The sequence below is a fragment of the Bubalus kerabau genome, chromosome 21 (genome assembly GCF_029407905.1).
Source record: "Bubalus kerabau isolate K-KA32 ecotype Philippines breed swamp buffalo chromosome 21, PCC_UOA_SB_1v2, whole genome shotgun sequence".
NCBI classification, from domain to species: domain Eukaryota; kingdom Metazoa; phylum Chordata; class Mammalia; order Artiodactyla; family Bovidae; genus Bubalus; species Bubalus kerabau.
This window is the reverse complement of record NC_073644.1, coordinates 45091959-45107525: the sequence shown is the minus strand read 5'-3', so window position 1 is coordinate 45107525 and position 15567 is coordinate 45091959.

Sequence of the window (15567 nt, the reverse complement as noted above, 5' to 3'; positions counted from 1 at the left end):
ATAAAAAAAAATATTAAAAAACTCAAACAACTGGAAAGCGAACAAACAGGGAGCTCCCTGGCGGCCTAGTGGCCAGGATTCAGAGCCTTCAATGCTGCAGGCCGGGCTCAACCCGGGTTAGGGAACCAAGATCCCACAGGCCACGAGGTGTGGCCAAATATATATGCATGTACATATGGATCTCTATATATCCATATATATTTTCATATTGTTGTTCAGTCACTCAGCCGTATCTGACTCTTTGTAACTCCATGGACTGCAGCATGCCAGCTTCCCTGTCCTTTACCAGCTCCCAGAGTTTGCTCAAACTTTTGTCCATTGAGTCGATGAAAAGAGCAAACAATTCAATTTTCAAATGAGCAGAAGAATAGACATTTCCCCAAAGAAGACATACAAAAAATGGTCAACAGGCTTGTGAAATGAAAATCAAAACCACAATGAGATATCACCTCATACCTGTCAGGAGACTACCACCAAAGAGACAGTAATAAACGCTGGCGAGGGTGTGGCGAAAAGGGAACCCTGATACGGCGGTGGTGGGAATATAAATTGATGCAGCCACTGTGGAAAACGGTATGGAGGTTCCTCAAAACATTAAAAACAGAACTAGCATATGACCCTACAATTCCACTCCTGGGTTTGTATTCAAAGAAAATGAAAACACTAACCAGAAAAGGTGCCTGCACTCCAACGTTCACAGCAGCAGTATCGACAATAGCCAATACATGGCAATAACCTCAGTGTCCATCAACCAATAACTGGGTGTGTGAATACAAACAACACACAGGCACTGGACTACTACTCAGCCACAGAGAAGAGAGAAACTTTGCCATTTGCAGCAACACGGATGGACCAGGAGGGTCTTCTGTGAGTAAAGTCAGACCCAGAAAGAAAGGCTGTATGTTTTATGTTTCAACCGCTGCCTTCTTTCATAAATTAAGTTTTACTGGAACAGGGCATGCTCCCTCAACTACATATTATCTATGGTGGCTCTTTGCTACAACGGATGTGTTGAGTAGTTGTGACAGAGACCACACATGTCCTGTAATATCTGAAATATTTACTATTTGGGCCCTTTGCAGGCAAACTTTTCCCAAAACCTCTGGTCAAAAGAGGTTATCTTCTCTGTGGTAACAAACAACTCCAAAATCTCAGTGGATTCACATACTGGGTCTGGATAAACCCCAGGCATGCTGTTCCCCATGGAAAATCACGTCTCAATCCCATGACTCTGCCACCACAACACAAAGCTTCCTGGATCACTGAGTAAGGAAGAACACATAGGCTTCTCACCTCCCCACCCGCACCACGACTCCACCCACAGAGCTTCAAGGCACCTGACCAGGATGGCTGGAAGCAGACAGAAACCAGGTATTGGTAGGAAGTATAATATCTACGAAACAGATTTTATTACATCTCAGTAATTTCTTTCCATTCGTATTAAAAAGTTTTTATTTGGTTGTTAAATTTTCAACATGTATTGAAAGATTCTTATGGGTTTTCTCCATAGGAAATGCAAAGTAATAAATTATGCTCATAACTTTTCTGTGGGGGACTCATTCATGTGTTACTGCAATAAAGTCTATTTAGTGAAATTTTTATGATGGTTGACTTTTATATATTAATATTTTATTTTTGCAGCTATATCCATGTGTGAGATTAGGCTGTTGTTTTCCCTTTTAGTACTACCTTTATCATATTTTATGCTGGGAAAATCTCAATCTCAGTATTCATTAAAATCACAAGGAGCTTTTGCAAAACACCAATGTCCATATGTTTTGGACAGTTAGGCACAATGAGGAGACAAGGGAATATGTCCCAAACAAAAGAACAAGACAAAACTTCAGGAAAAGAACTAAACAAAACAGAGATAAGCAATCTTCCAGGTAAAGGGTCAAGAGTAGGGACTTCCCTGGTGGTTGAGAGGCTGGGACTCCACGCTCCCAATGTGGGGGGCCAGGTTTCAGTCCCTGGTCAGGTAACTAAATCCCACAAGCTATGATTAAGATCTAGTGCAGTCAAATAAATAAAAATAAATATTAAAAAGTAACAGCAATAAAATTACTCACTGAACTCAGAAGAATGGAGGAACACATTGAGAACTTCAACAAAGAGATAAAATATTAAAAAGAACTGAATCAGAGCTGAAGAATACAATAACTAAAATTTTTAAAATATACTAGAGGAAACCAGGAGCAAATTAGATGATACAGAAGAATAGACTGGGGATCTGGAAGACAGTCTGGTAGAAATCACTCCCATCAGAACCAGCAAAAAAAAAAAAAAAAAGAAGATAGTTTAAGAGACAACATCAGGCTTACAAACATTGCCATATAAGGGTCCCAGAGGGAGAAGAGAAAGATAAAGGAAAAGAAAACCCAGTGGGAGAAATAATAGCTGAAAACATTCCTAACCTACTGAAAAAAAGAGACATGCAGGTCCAGGAAGCACAAAGAGTCCCAAACAACCTGAACCAAAAGGCAAATTCCTTTAAAGGAGTAATAAATAGACTGATAGCTGACTTCTTACAGGACCAGTGAGAGCCAATGACAATGGAAGCATGTTTTTAAAGGACTGAAAGAAAATAACTGCAAACCTAGATGGTACACCCAGCAAAAATATCATCCCAGGATACAGATGAAATGATGACATTTTCAGATAAATTATTTAAAAGACAGGCTGTAGCAAGGGCAGGCTAGGACACATCAGTGCTCAGCAACACCATTCAAACACAGCAGAATCTACTGGGAAGCAGCAGACCCTGCCAATGGCAGTCAGGTTTCCCAGTTCCTCTCTGCCTGGTTTTGGAAGTAGAATGGACACCTTTGGTCAATTGTGAGGGGTGGGAAGGCTGGCAGGAGAAAAGGTCTATGATCCTCAGTCTTTACTTCATGGTCCCAAGACGACCACTTTGGTCCCAAAGCCAACCAAATTCACATTTCAATCTGGAAAACAGTATTAAGGAAAAAATGACATAAGCAAAAATAAGAAAATGAAATGTCCCAGTAGCTTCCAGCAGTCTCCCACTTACTTCTGACTGCTCATATCACGGGATCATCCCCCCCAACAAGCAGTGTCAATGTTTTTACCTGGAAAATGCCACCCCAAACAATGGCAGGGTCTGTGGATGCAGAAGGAAGGGAGTGATGTGGAGAAAAGGCAGGTGGGCCTTCACAGCTAAGTCAGTTTCACAGGAAATACACCATCCAAACTACGTCAAAACTCAATGGAATGCCTGCTTTGCAGTCAACATTTTCTTTAAGGTTACATTCTAGTCTCTGAAAGTCTGTGTGGCATCTTTTGGTTGGTTTGTTTCCTTTTTACAGATGCTTCCAGGCTGAATTTGTGGAACATGGTTTGGACACCACAAAGACTGTTTTATTCTTTACGGTCAATCAAAAATGTCTTCTTAGAAGTCAAAAAACATCATTAGAAATGGTATGCAAAGGAATAAATCTAAAACTGTTCCCCAAAAGTTAAAATCAGATTTTTTTTAATTGATAAGTGTCCTGAGGCATCATTCCTTTCCATTGAGGTAGGTCAAGGAAGTGTATTTATTCATCCTTAGGATAAACCATATACTGGCGATAATGAACTCCACCCATGCCTCACTCTCTGCACTGCCTAACGAGAAGCAGACGGTCCCAGCGGCCCCCGCCCTCTCCTTTCCCTTCAAGGCTGGCAGCTTCAGAAGGAGCTGCTCGTGGAGCAGGCCAATCATTCCCTTTGTCCTGGTGCACTGTGCCAGGCAGAGGGGAAGATGCCCCCTTCATCGTAGGGGAGACACTGCCATTCACTTCCAGACTGGCCATGGGACCAGAGCTACTCACCCAGAGGCATCGTCCCCTCTGCCCATGTGCCCAGGTGGAGGGTTTGCACAGATGAGGTCAGGGTCCAGGCTCCAAGGCCAGCTCCCCCGCCAGGACAGTACGTTCCTGACCATCAGCTTGTGACTGTGGAGGCACCCTCTTCAAAGACAATAGCTACACAACTCGGTGAGGAGCCGGCCACCCAGGCAGGTCCCCTTTCAGAAGGGCCGGGGTGACCCAGATAACTGACCCGCCGAGTGACCCACTCCTCTCTGCCTGCACCCCAGTTTCTACCCTTATGCTTTCAATTTGCCAATAATTGAAATAACGTACAAAACACAGAGCACCCCACCCGGGACCCTAATAAAGGCCGAGCCCCCGGTCCTCACTCCTTCCCTCCCTTAACCTTGACCTCAGTATGTGGTCAGGGTGTGCTGCACATCCTCCAGGACTGCTGAGTCATAAATCTTCTTTTTTCCAAAGTTTCCTGGCGCGTGTTGCTGAGGTGCATTCTGCAGTCATAAGACCCACGACGCCTGACCCAGCCACACCCTTGGACCCCGGTCAGGGAGATGCCTGTAGGGGCTGCTGCAGGTGGGATGATCGACATGAGCACCACAGGCAGTTCTGGCCAGGAGCATCACTGTCATAGACTGAGACTTTCAGGAAACACTCTGCTGTGAAGACGTGTGTGCAAGCCAAGTCACTTCAGTTGTGTCTGACTCCTTGCCAACCCATGGACTGCAACACAGGCTTCCCTGTCCTTCACCATCTCAGAGCTTATTCAAACTCATGTCTATTGAGTCAGTGATGCCATCCAACCATCTCATCCTCTGTCACCCCCTTCTCCTCCTACATTCAATTTTTCCTAGAATCAGAGTCTTTTCCAATGAGTCGGTTCTTTCCATCAGGTGACAAAGCATTAGAGCTTCAGCTTTAGCATCAGTCCTTCCAATGAATATTCAGGGTTGATTTCCTTTAGGATTGACTGGTTTGATCTTCTTGCAGTCCAAGGGACTCTCAAGAGTCTCTCCAGCACCACAGTTCAAAAGCATCAATTCTTCAGCACTCAGCCTCCTTTATGGTCCAGCTGCCACATTCCACATGACTACTGGAAAAACCATAGCTTTGACTATACAGACCTTTGTCAGCAAAGTGATGTCTCTGCCTAGGAGATTTACTTTTTAAATTTCTGTTGCTTTCAAGCCCGTGTTGAAGCTTTCCTCTTCCCTCGCCAAGGTTCAACCTGAAAGTCAGTACACAGGCCTCTTACACATTAGCTAGGTGGGCAGGGTGTGCACATGGAACCCAGAATTCAACCACTTCAATTGTTAACTTAAAAAGCTGCTCATCAAGAATCAGATAGAAAAGCACATAACGCCTTATGCAATTACCAGATATTGTAAAAAGTTAAAGCTTACGATGAAAGTCAGTAATGAAATTAAAGGTATTATTCTATAGCGTCTTTTCATTAAAGACATCACTAGCATTTACCCACATTATTGCTATAATTATCCCAATTTTATAATGGAAAAACAAACTTTACATCAGCTATCTGTTATCCTCTGAAGGAGAGGGGAGAAGTTTCGTATCTATCCTTAGAATCAAGACAAACGCTTCCTTCATTTGGTAATGACAGTTTGCATAATAAACATAAAATTCTGATTTGTTTGAGATGATAAACCAGCTCGCCTGGGTTGCCCGTCCCCCTCAAGACTTGAGACTGCACTGCCACCTGGTGGCAGAATTAAGTTTGACAACAATTCATTTGTGAGCTTTTGGGACAGCCTTTGGGAAAGACCAACATGCTGGTGAAGATTGAAGGCAAAAGGAGAAGAGGGAGACAGAGGATGGGATGGTTGGATGGCATCGCTGACTCAATGGACATCAATCTGAGCAACTCTGGAAGATGATGAAGGACAGGGAAGCCTGGTGTGCTTCAGTCCATGGGGTCTCAAAGAGTCGGACATGGACACAATTTAGTGACTGAACACACACACACCCACACACCTACACACCCACACACACCCACCCACCCACCCACACACACACCCCAAACACACACACACACACAGCCTTTGGTTTACTATTTTTAAAAATGAAAAGGCGGTTATCATTTAACTTAAAAAAAAAAAAGGAAGGGTCTGAGGGACACAGGATTGAAGGTGCCAAATTAAAACAAAATTTCCAAATCTTCTTAGAAAGCCGTTAGCCCCATCTATCCCCTGGAACAAAGCCCAACCCCACTGACACCTGGAACTCAGTGAGTATCCCCCAGGTACCCCGTGGAGGTCACACTACACTTCCAATATCCCTGTTTGCTTTAAAACCCAGTGATGCCTCTCGGCCAAAGCCAAACGGCAAGGCTCTGGAGGTTAGGAAACCTACCAGTTAGTGACCTAGTTCTAGAAAACCTGAAAGAAGCTACGAGCACAGGTGTTACTTGAAACCAATGAATTCTGGTGATTCTCATTTCAAACATCTCACAGCGCTTACAATATTGAAGCTGAGATTTTAAGGAGCATTTCCTAAGACCAAGTGGTTTAGCACAATAGCCAACGAGCTGTGGACAGGAAGAGGATGCGTTGCTGCCTCTCAGGGAAAGGGCTTTGGGGGTGCCCTCAGCAGGACCCCAAACTCTCCCCAGGATGACCCCACTGCAGCCCAGTACAACCACACAGAACTAGACTTGTATGTGTTGTTGTTCAGTCGCTCAATTGTGTCTGACTCTGCAACCCATTGGGCTCAATGGACATCACACTTCTCTGTCCTTCACGGTCTCCTAGTTTCCTCAAACCCACGTCCACTGAGTCTGTGATGCCATACAACCATCTCATCCTCTGTCCTCCCCTTCTCCTGCCTTCAATCCTTCTAGGCATCAGGGTCTTTTCCAATGACTTGGTTCTTCACATCAGGTGGCCAAAGTATTGGACTTCAGTAATTAATGTATATTTACATCAAATATTATACTAACTCTATGTACTTGATACTTAGCTCAGCATTCAAGAAGCTGCTGATAAGCCATCTCTGGGGAGAAGTATCAGAATTCTTTTCTACTATATGCATCTCTATAATTTCTAAGCTTCTAAAGTCAGAGTTACCTTCATATTCAGAAAAAAAAATGGAAATAAAAAACCAAAATGCATCATGTGTAACACAGTAAGAACAATCCTAAATGTTATGGTATTTTTACATTTTCTAACTCAAGGTCCTCACTTCCATTACACAGCTGTTAGAAACTTCTAAATACTTATTGTATCTTTCTGATACATGATCAGAGTACAAACGCCAATTTTCATATGCTTATTATGTACCCCAAACTATGCTGGGTTCTTTAAAGTGCCCTGCAGTCCTCACCACACCCTCACCTGGATTGCACGGGAAGTGTGACCAGCAGGCGTGTGGCTGCCAAGGGGGCCTTGCGGAGGTCGCACCATGTGCAAGGGTGGAGCTGAAACCCGAACCCAGGCTCCTCTCTTCTCCAAAGCCAGGGTCAGTTAAAGGTGTTTGCATTCGACCAGGCACTGCATTCAGCAGATCTGGTTCACGACTTCAAAATGTCAAGCCAGTCCCCTCTCTGAATATTGCACTTTAATTCTTGACCCAAATAATCAGACAACGGCCCACTTTCTGCCTCCCTTGTAGGTGGACAACACCTGCTTCCATCTACTGAGTGTCCACTTGGCACCAGGCTCTGCTTTCCCACCCCCTTCATGCTCAGTGAAGCAGGTATGGGTAGGATGCCCTCTTACGAGCAGAAAAATTGGGGTGCAGAGAAAAACACCCCAGGTCATAACCAGGGATGTGACCAAACTCAGAACATAACCCATGCCACATCAGCCCAGGCCCCAGGCTAGTAAACCCTTTGACATGCTCCCTTCCCAGCCAGCGCATGCTTCATACTCAAAACTGTAACACTGAACACCATATATATAGCTAGTCACCTGATTAACTGGTTGAAAGGCCAGCTGTAAAGAGCCTGGGTTGCAAAATGCTTAAACTCTGAAACCATATCATGGCCACAAGCTTCTAGCCACTAATGCAGTGTGTAATAAGTGTGGAATATTGTCTTGACGCCAAGATTTTCAAAAGCAGAAAATTACTTAATACATTCAGTACTGAGAGACTAAGACCAAAGAGTGCTCTCATTTCTATTGAATTGAACATCATTAAGCAAGAAGAGATAAGAAAGCCTTCCTCAGCGATCAATGCAAAGAAAGAGAGGAAAACAACAGAATGGGAAAGACTAGAGATCTCTTCAAGAAAATTAGAGATACCAAGGGGACATTTCATGCAAAGATGGGCTCAATAAAGGACAGAAATGGTATGGACCTAACAGAAGCAGAAGATATCAAGAAGAGGTGGCAAGAGTACACAGAAGAACTGTACAAAAAAAAGCTTCATGACCCAGATAATCACTATGGTGTGATCACTCATCTAGAGCCAGACATCCTGGAATGTGAAGTCAAATGGGCCTTAGAAAGCATCACTACGAACAAAGCTAGTGGAGGTGATGGAATTCCAGTTGAGCTATTTCAAATCCTGAAAGATGATGCTGTGAAAGTGCTGCACTCAATATGCCAGCAAATTTGGAAAACTCAGCAGTGGCCACTGGACTGGAAAAGGTCACTTTTCATTCCAATCCCAAAGAAAGGCAATGCCAAAGAATGCTCAAACTACCGCACAATTGCACTCATCTCACACGCTAGTAAAGTAATGCTCAAAATTCTCCAAGCCAGGCTTCAGCAATATGTGAACCGTGAACTTCCTGATGTTCAAGCTGGTTTTAGAAAAGGCAGAGGAACCAGAGATCAAATTGCCAACATCCGCTGGATCATGGAAAAAGCAAGAGAGTTCCAGAAAAACATCTATTTCTGCTTTATTGACTATGCCAAAGCCTTTGACTGTGTGGATCACAATAAACTGTGGAAAATTCTGAAAGAGATGGGAATACCAGACCACCTGACCTGCCTCTTGAGAAATTTGTATGCAGGTCAGGAAGCAACAGTTAGGACTGGACATGGAACAATAGACTGGTTCCAAATAGGAAAAGGAGGACGTCAAGGCTGTATATTGTCACCCTGCTTATTTAACTTATATGCAGAGTACATCATGAGAAACGTTGGACTGGAAGAAACACAAGCCGGAATCAAGGTTGCTGGGAGAAATATCAATAATCTCAGATATGCAGATGACACCACCCTTATGGCAGAAAGTGAAGAGGAACTCAAAAGCCTCTTGATGAAAGTGAAAGTGGAGAGTGAAAAAGTTGGCTTAAAGCTCAACATTCAGAAAACGAAGATCATGGCATCCGGTCCCATCACTTCATGGGAAATAGATGGGGAAACAGTGGAAACAGTGTCAGACTTTATTTTTCTGGGCTCCAAAATCACTGCAGATGGTGATTGCAGCCATGAAAATAAAAGACGCTTACTCCTTGGAAGGAAAGTTACGTCCAACCTAGATAGCATATTCAAAAGCAGAGAGATTACTTTGCCAACAAAGGTCCGTCTAGTCAAGGCTATGGTTTTCCCTGTGGTCATGTATGGATGTGAGAGTTGGACTGTGAAGAAGGCTGAGCGCCAAAGAATTGATGCTTTTGAAATGTGGTGTTGGAGAAGACTCTTGAGAGTCCCTTGGACTACAAGGAGATCCAACCAGTCCATTCTGAAGATCAGCCCTGGTATTTCTTTGGAAGGAATGATGCTAAAGCTGAAACTCCAGTACTTTGGCCACCTCATGCGAAATTTGACTGATTGGAAAAGACTCTGATGCTGGGAGGGATTAGGGGCAGGAGGAGAAGAGGACGACAGAGGATGAGATGGCTGGATGGCATCACTGACTCGACGGACGTGAGTCTGAGTGAACTCCGGGAGTTGGTAATGGACAGGGAGGCCTGGCGTGCTGCGATTCATGGGGTCGCAGAGAGTTGGACACGACTGAGCGACTGAACTGAACTGAAGCCAATATGGGGGACTCCCTGGTGACTCAGCGGTAAAGAACCCACCAGCCCATGCAGGAGACCTGGGTTCGATCCCTGGGTCAGGAAGATCTCCTGGAGGCAGAAACGGCAACCCACTGCAGTCTTCTTGCCTGGGACATCCCATGGGCAAAGCAGCCTGGCAGGTTACACCCCTTGGGGTCACAAAGAGTTGGACACAACTTAGTGACTAAACAACAACAAAAGCCAATTTTGCAGCTTCATCCATCTTCTTCTCAAAGACGGTGGGGCCCGTGGAGACCCACGCCTTGGACCAGGACTCGGCTCATCACAGTAGCCTGGAAAGGCCAGTCCTCCCAGTTCTCCTCTGTTAAAAGGTGCTCCAGAGAGAAGTTATGTAAGCTCTGACCTACGATTCCTCCTAGAAGTGGCTTCCATTGCTCCTCAGACTTTAAGGGTGTTTCAGCTGACGACGCTTTGGACCGTCTGGGCCCAACCACCTGTTGACGAAGGTCAAGTGTCTTCAGGGATCTTTTGTCCCCTGAGAATAAGATTCCCCTGAATCCCACCGCCCACTCAATCCCAACCTGGTGTCATTGTACCTCGGCCCACGCCCGCCAGTGCCCAGCTCAGGGGAGGAGTCGCTGCCAGTCCCACGAGATGAGGACCTGAGCCGGCTCCGGCTCAGGTGAGTCCAGGACTCGTCCCACCAACCCAGAAGGAAGACAGAGCCTTCAAACAGGAAGTGAATCACATGTGGGAACCAAGTCCATTCCTCGCGTTTCCCCAAAGTGAGAAGCCCCAGTGTTTACATTCCTCCATTTTCAAAACATGCAAGAAAAACCACCTCCATCCAACACACATATGAACACACAGTCCGCAGCACATGCGATAAGCAGACAGCAAGGCGGTGTGGCCACACGAGGGTCCCACATGCAGACCTGAGTTCTCACCTCCCTCCCCGTAGACTCACTGTCCTTACAGTTCAAGTTCTGTGTGGCTGTATACACACATCACACAGGCAGCTTGTAGAGCAGCATTTGCCCACCTTCCTATCTCCCTCCTACAACAAAACTGTGAGAGACGCGGCTTTAGCAGAAGGACCAGGACCTTCGGGGTCTTGCTGTCACAATTTCAGTGCCAGCCTTGGCAGCAAAACATCCCTGTAACGAGTGCAAGCTGGCAGGGAAGAGGAGCACGTGGTGTGTCAGGTCCTGGAAGTCGTACGAGACATGCCAAGGGAGATTCCCGGACGTGTGCACGCCTCCAAGAACTTCTAGGGGAGGGAGAACTCGACACAGCACGCTGAGTAAAGGATGGCATTTATGTCACAGATTTAACAGGCAAATACACTATGTGCTGATGGTGACATACTAGAGGGGTGACATCTTGATGCAAGGACGAGGAGGACCCCCGGACTCCGCGGGCCAGCGGTCTGCCTGACGGAAGTGTCCTCAGGAGAGGGCATAGAGGGGGCGTCAGTCCTTCTCTCTGATGAGCTCCTTTTCTCTTTTCCTTTCTGTTGGAGTACAGTTGCTTTACCACTAACGTGTTAGTTTCTGCAGTAGATGATTTACTTTTTAAAAGAAGCCAAGAAATCAAAGGCAACTATGGAAAAATGAAATGCCAAAGCTGAGGAAAAGTTCATGGTGAAAACAAAGAAGCCCCCGGGGGAAGGCGACCCCATCCTGCAGGGACGCCCATCTCAGCCCTGCGACCCTGGGGTGGGGACACAGGCAAACGGAAACCTTGTCTCCTACTGGCCTCTGTTGTTGCTCAGTCACTCAGGCGTGCCTGACTGTGACCCCACGGACTGCAGCGTGCCAGGCTCCCCTGTCCTTGGCTATCTCCCAGAGTTTGCTCAAATTCATGTCCATTGAGTCAGCGGTGCAATAAGCAGGCCTCTCTCTGCAAGGTACTTTTTTAGAGTTAAGGGATCTAAGTATTGGATGGAAAGAAATGTTTATTTACATAGCTTGAAACCTACTTCTTGGAAACATCTGTATGGTTAGTGCCTCAACCAGATACAGCGATGTTATGTTGTTAAAAACTTGGAACAGCATGTGCCCTTGTATGGCCTCTCCATGCAAACACTGTAAGAACAAACACACAAATTTTGAGCACTATATAAAGTTCACTGTCAAGAACCTAAGCACATATTCCGATGTACTTACCTCTCTAAAATTCCACCCACCACTTGTCTGACAAAGGAACACTTTACCCAATTAAAAACTACGATTCTTAAGCCATTTCCTCATTGTAGAATGTAGGATCTTGGTAAGAAACTAATTTCTTAAAACGTGTAAGGAAATTTCCCAGTTAACAAATTCCATGGGGGTGGCGGGGGGTGCTCACGGTCTAAGAGCATTTTCCCCTTAAGAAGATGAGAATTCAATTTGATAAATTAAACATGATTAAACTTTTACAAGAAATTCTGATTTTTATTTCAGTTATTTCACAAAACTTAATTGATGGCAAAGTACAGAAGGGCATTCGAAGAAATACTTTGCAACAAAGCTTCCCGTTGCTTCTCAAAAGTTAAAGTTGGATTTTTCAAATCAAGTATTTCCCTAAATTTAAATCAAAGTAGCTTGCTACACACCCTTGTATACTTATCTACATACTGCACATTTAAGGATACACACTTAGGATTAAAACAGCACACGATGAAAAAGCAAGTTTGCCCCCAAAACTGCATTAAATTCTTTATGTAACTCCCGACAAACCTTTACTTCTTAAAACAAGGAATTCACTAAAATGAGGAACTCTTACTGCTAGAAATGTCAAATGGACAAGTACCTGCAATTCTTCATCACTTTTTTTATAACTCCGTTGTCGGTTATTTCTTTCCCCTCCAAAATCTACATTTTTCCTCAAACTCCATAAACGTGTACAACACTTGATCTCTTTTGTTCTTTGTAGGATTATAAAGTGAAAGTGAAGTCGCTCAGTCATGTCCTACTCTTTGCGACTCCATGGTCTGTTGCCTATCAGGCTCCTCTGTCCATGGGATGGATTCTCTAGGCAAGAATACTGGAGTGGGTTGCCATTTCCTTCTCCAGGATTATACACAATATCACAGTTTTAGACTATGAATGATCAAAATCCATACACTTGGTTTAATCATTAAGTATTTAAGGACCCTGTAGATTCAAGACTGAGGTCACACTCTGTTCCTCCAGCTGTGAAGGTCACACAGAAGCCCGTTTCTGAGTTCCACCATCTCCTGCTTATACACTGATAAATGGGTTTGGCTATGCTCATCCTGGCTTTATTTAAGAGCTGAGATTGCTAGTGGCCAGTTATTTCAATTCTACGGGAAATAAAGGCAAGAAAAAAGGTCTTAGAAAATTCAGGACAAGGTTCCAAGGTTCCAGTCTACCCTCTGCATGCGTGGGCTGTGCATCATGGATACGTGAGAGCTGACGGGACTCGGTCATGTCATACAACTGACTGTCAGACACCCCTGGGTTATGGTTTCCTGGGGGAATCTTGGAACCCATCCATCCTCGGGCACAGAGGGAGGGCTGCATCGATTGTGCAGTTGGCCACAGGCTTCACAGGACCATGCCAGCGACGGCCCTGACTAGGACAGGACATGAGGCACCCCCTACATGAGATGGACCTCGGTGGGCCAGAGCCTGGGCTCTGGACCACATCATCAGGACCCAATGCCTGACCTGTTACCTAGAGCCCTTAAGTCTGAGCATCCTTCACTTCCCTAAGCCTGTCTGGCCCTCCCCGACAAAGGTGCTAAGAACAGCACCTGTATCCTGGGACAGGGGTGAGGACTACGAGTTGACCTAAAAGTAACAGCTGGCACACTGTGATAAAGATCTTGAAAACCATTCCATGCTTTTGAGAAACATGACGGGTGAAACACGTTCCTCAGGTGGGTAATCACTTTGGGTGCCTGCTAGCAAAGCAGTTATTAAAGCTGAGCTTCAAAACATTGTCAAATCACTCATTTTTGGACAGATGATTGGATTCTTTTGCAAGCTAAAAAACTTTACTGGTGTTCTAACCAACCTAACTTCACAAAGACAGCTCATGCAGTAGTAATCCCTAAAGGTGATGCCTGCAACTTAATAAAGGTTAACATACTAAGAATTCTGAAAATGCAGGTTACCTATATTGTTAAGACTTCAGTCTTACTTAAAACTGATTTTGTACCTTGCTTTGGCATTTTAAAGCCTCTAAAGCAGTTTTCTGGCTGCAGATTAAAATGACTGGAGCTTAAAAATAAAAGACCATGCCAGGTCTCCACTCCCCACCAATTAAGGGGTATCTCCGCAGGAACCAGTCAAGGGTCAGGACACTTTCTGAACTGCATCACACCCGCTAATGCATGGGTCTGGTCACCCACCACTGAAATCTAACACAATGAATAGCTATCTTCGTAGTTTCCTACACCTTTTCCAAGGTGGGTGTTATTAATACACACCGGAACAACTGGAAAACAAGAAAACCAGTTTTAAAACAAGAGCAATGTGGTAATAGGGAACGTATGAATAATTAGAAAGGGAATTTACCTGGCCAGTCGAGCTTTACACTGTAATTATAATGCTCAAAACCTTACAGTCGAGAATGTGATCATAAAGATACTTTAGGATCACAAAAACCATTTCTGCAGTCACTTATACTTGGTTTTCAATAAACCTGAGGAAAAAAGATGCAAAGTTGTATGCAATTTATGGTTATGCTTGATCAGTACTATTACAGGGAAATATTCACAGAAACTGATGCTGGATGGCAGAACTTAGCATTAGTTTTTTAATATAGTTTCCAAATTGCCTAAGATGCACACCTCATGATTTCTACAATCAGAAATGCAGGAAAACCGAACTCTCTCTCCCTTCGAGGGTGACGTTCTCACTTCTCTGCGCCCACCCCACAGGCTGGGGGTTCCCAAGAGGCCACGGCTGCCCAGGGCTCTCCAGAAGCTTGGCTCTCAGGGCGGGAGAGTGAGCTATTCCTATCTCCTACCCAAAAGCCCTTGACCTCCAGGTCAAGGTCACTAAGAGAAGACCACCTGCCAGCAGACTCGAGTCCCAGTCAGTGACAGGCCATCACTCCCTGACGCAACATGAGCACACGCATGGCCGTACTCCATGGAGATCAAACCCCCTGTTGCTGCTTTTTAGAAAGGAAAATGACACTTCACCACGTTTTTCAACAGTTTATTCACACAATAGTTTATCTCCCTTTAAAAGCTAGCATATGAAGATCACTTATTTACCTTGTTTTGTTGTTTTTCCACATGGTAAAACCTTGATCGTCCCCTAATTCTCATAAAGGTCAATGTTTTAAAATTTATGCACATACCAGAATCACCGAAAGCAATGTGCAAAGCTCTGGGAAAACTAGTGCTTGAATGTTTTTAAAGTGGCAGAAGATCACAATTCAGGGATGAACCCTGTAAGGAACTGTATTTTTTACCTTATGGGTAAAACTTGTTTTCAAAGTGGTATATTTCGGATGATTACAATCCAGAACTAAATCCCATGGCAGACAACATCCGTTTTAGGGGAACTTCTGAGCTAGGATAATAGAAAGAAAAATTAAGAATATTACTTTTCCCTGACGAGAATTTCCGACTTTGATACATACTTTTTTCCAAATGTCATTTAAGGTGACATACGACACACTCAGAATATAACCCTTAAATCTGTCTCTTGTAAATACAAGAATGGGCAAAATTACGTACATTAGTTACAGAAAGAACGTAGGAAGGCGGTGCACTTAGCATCACATAAGAACGTTAAGGCCTTAGATACGTGGCTGTGCCTTCGGTGACGTCATTGCGTTCCCCTCATG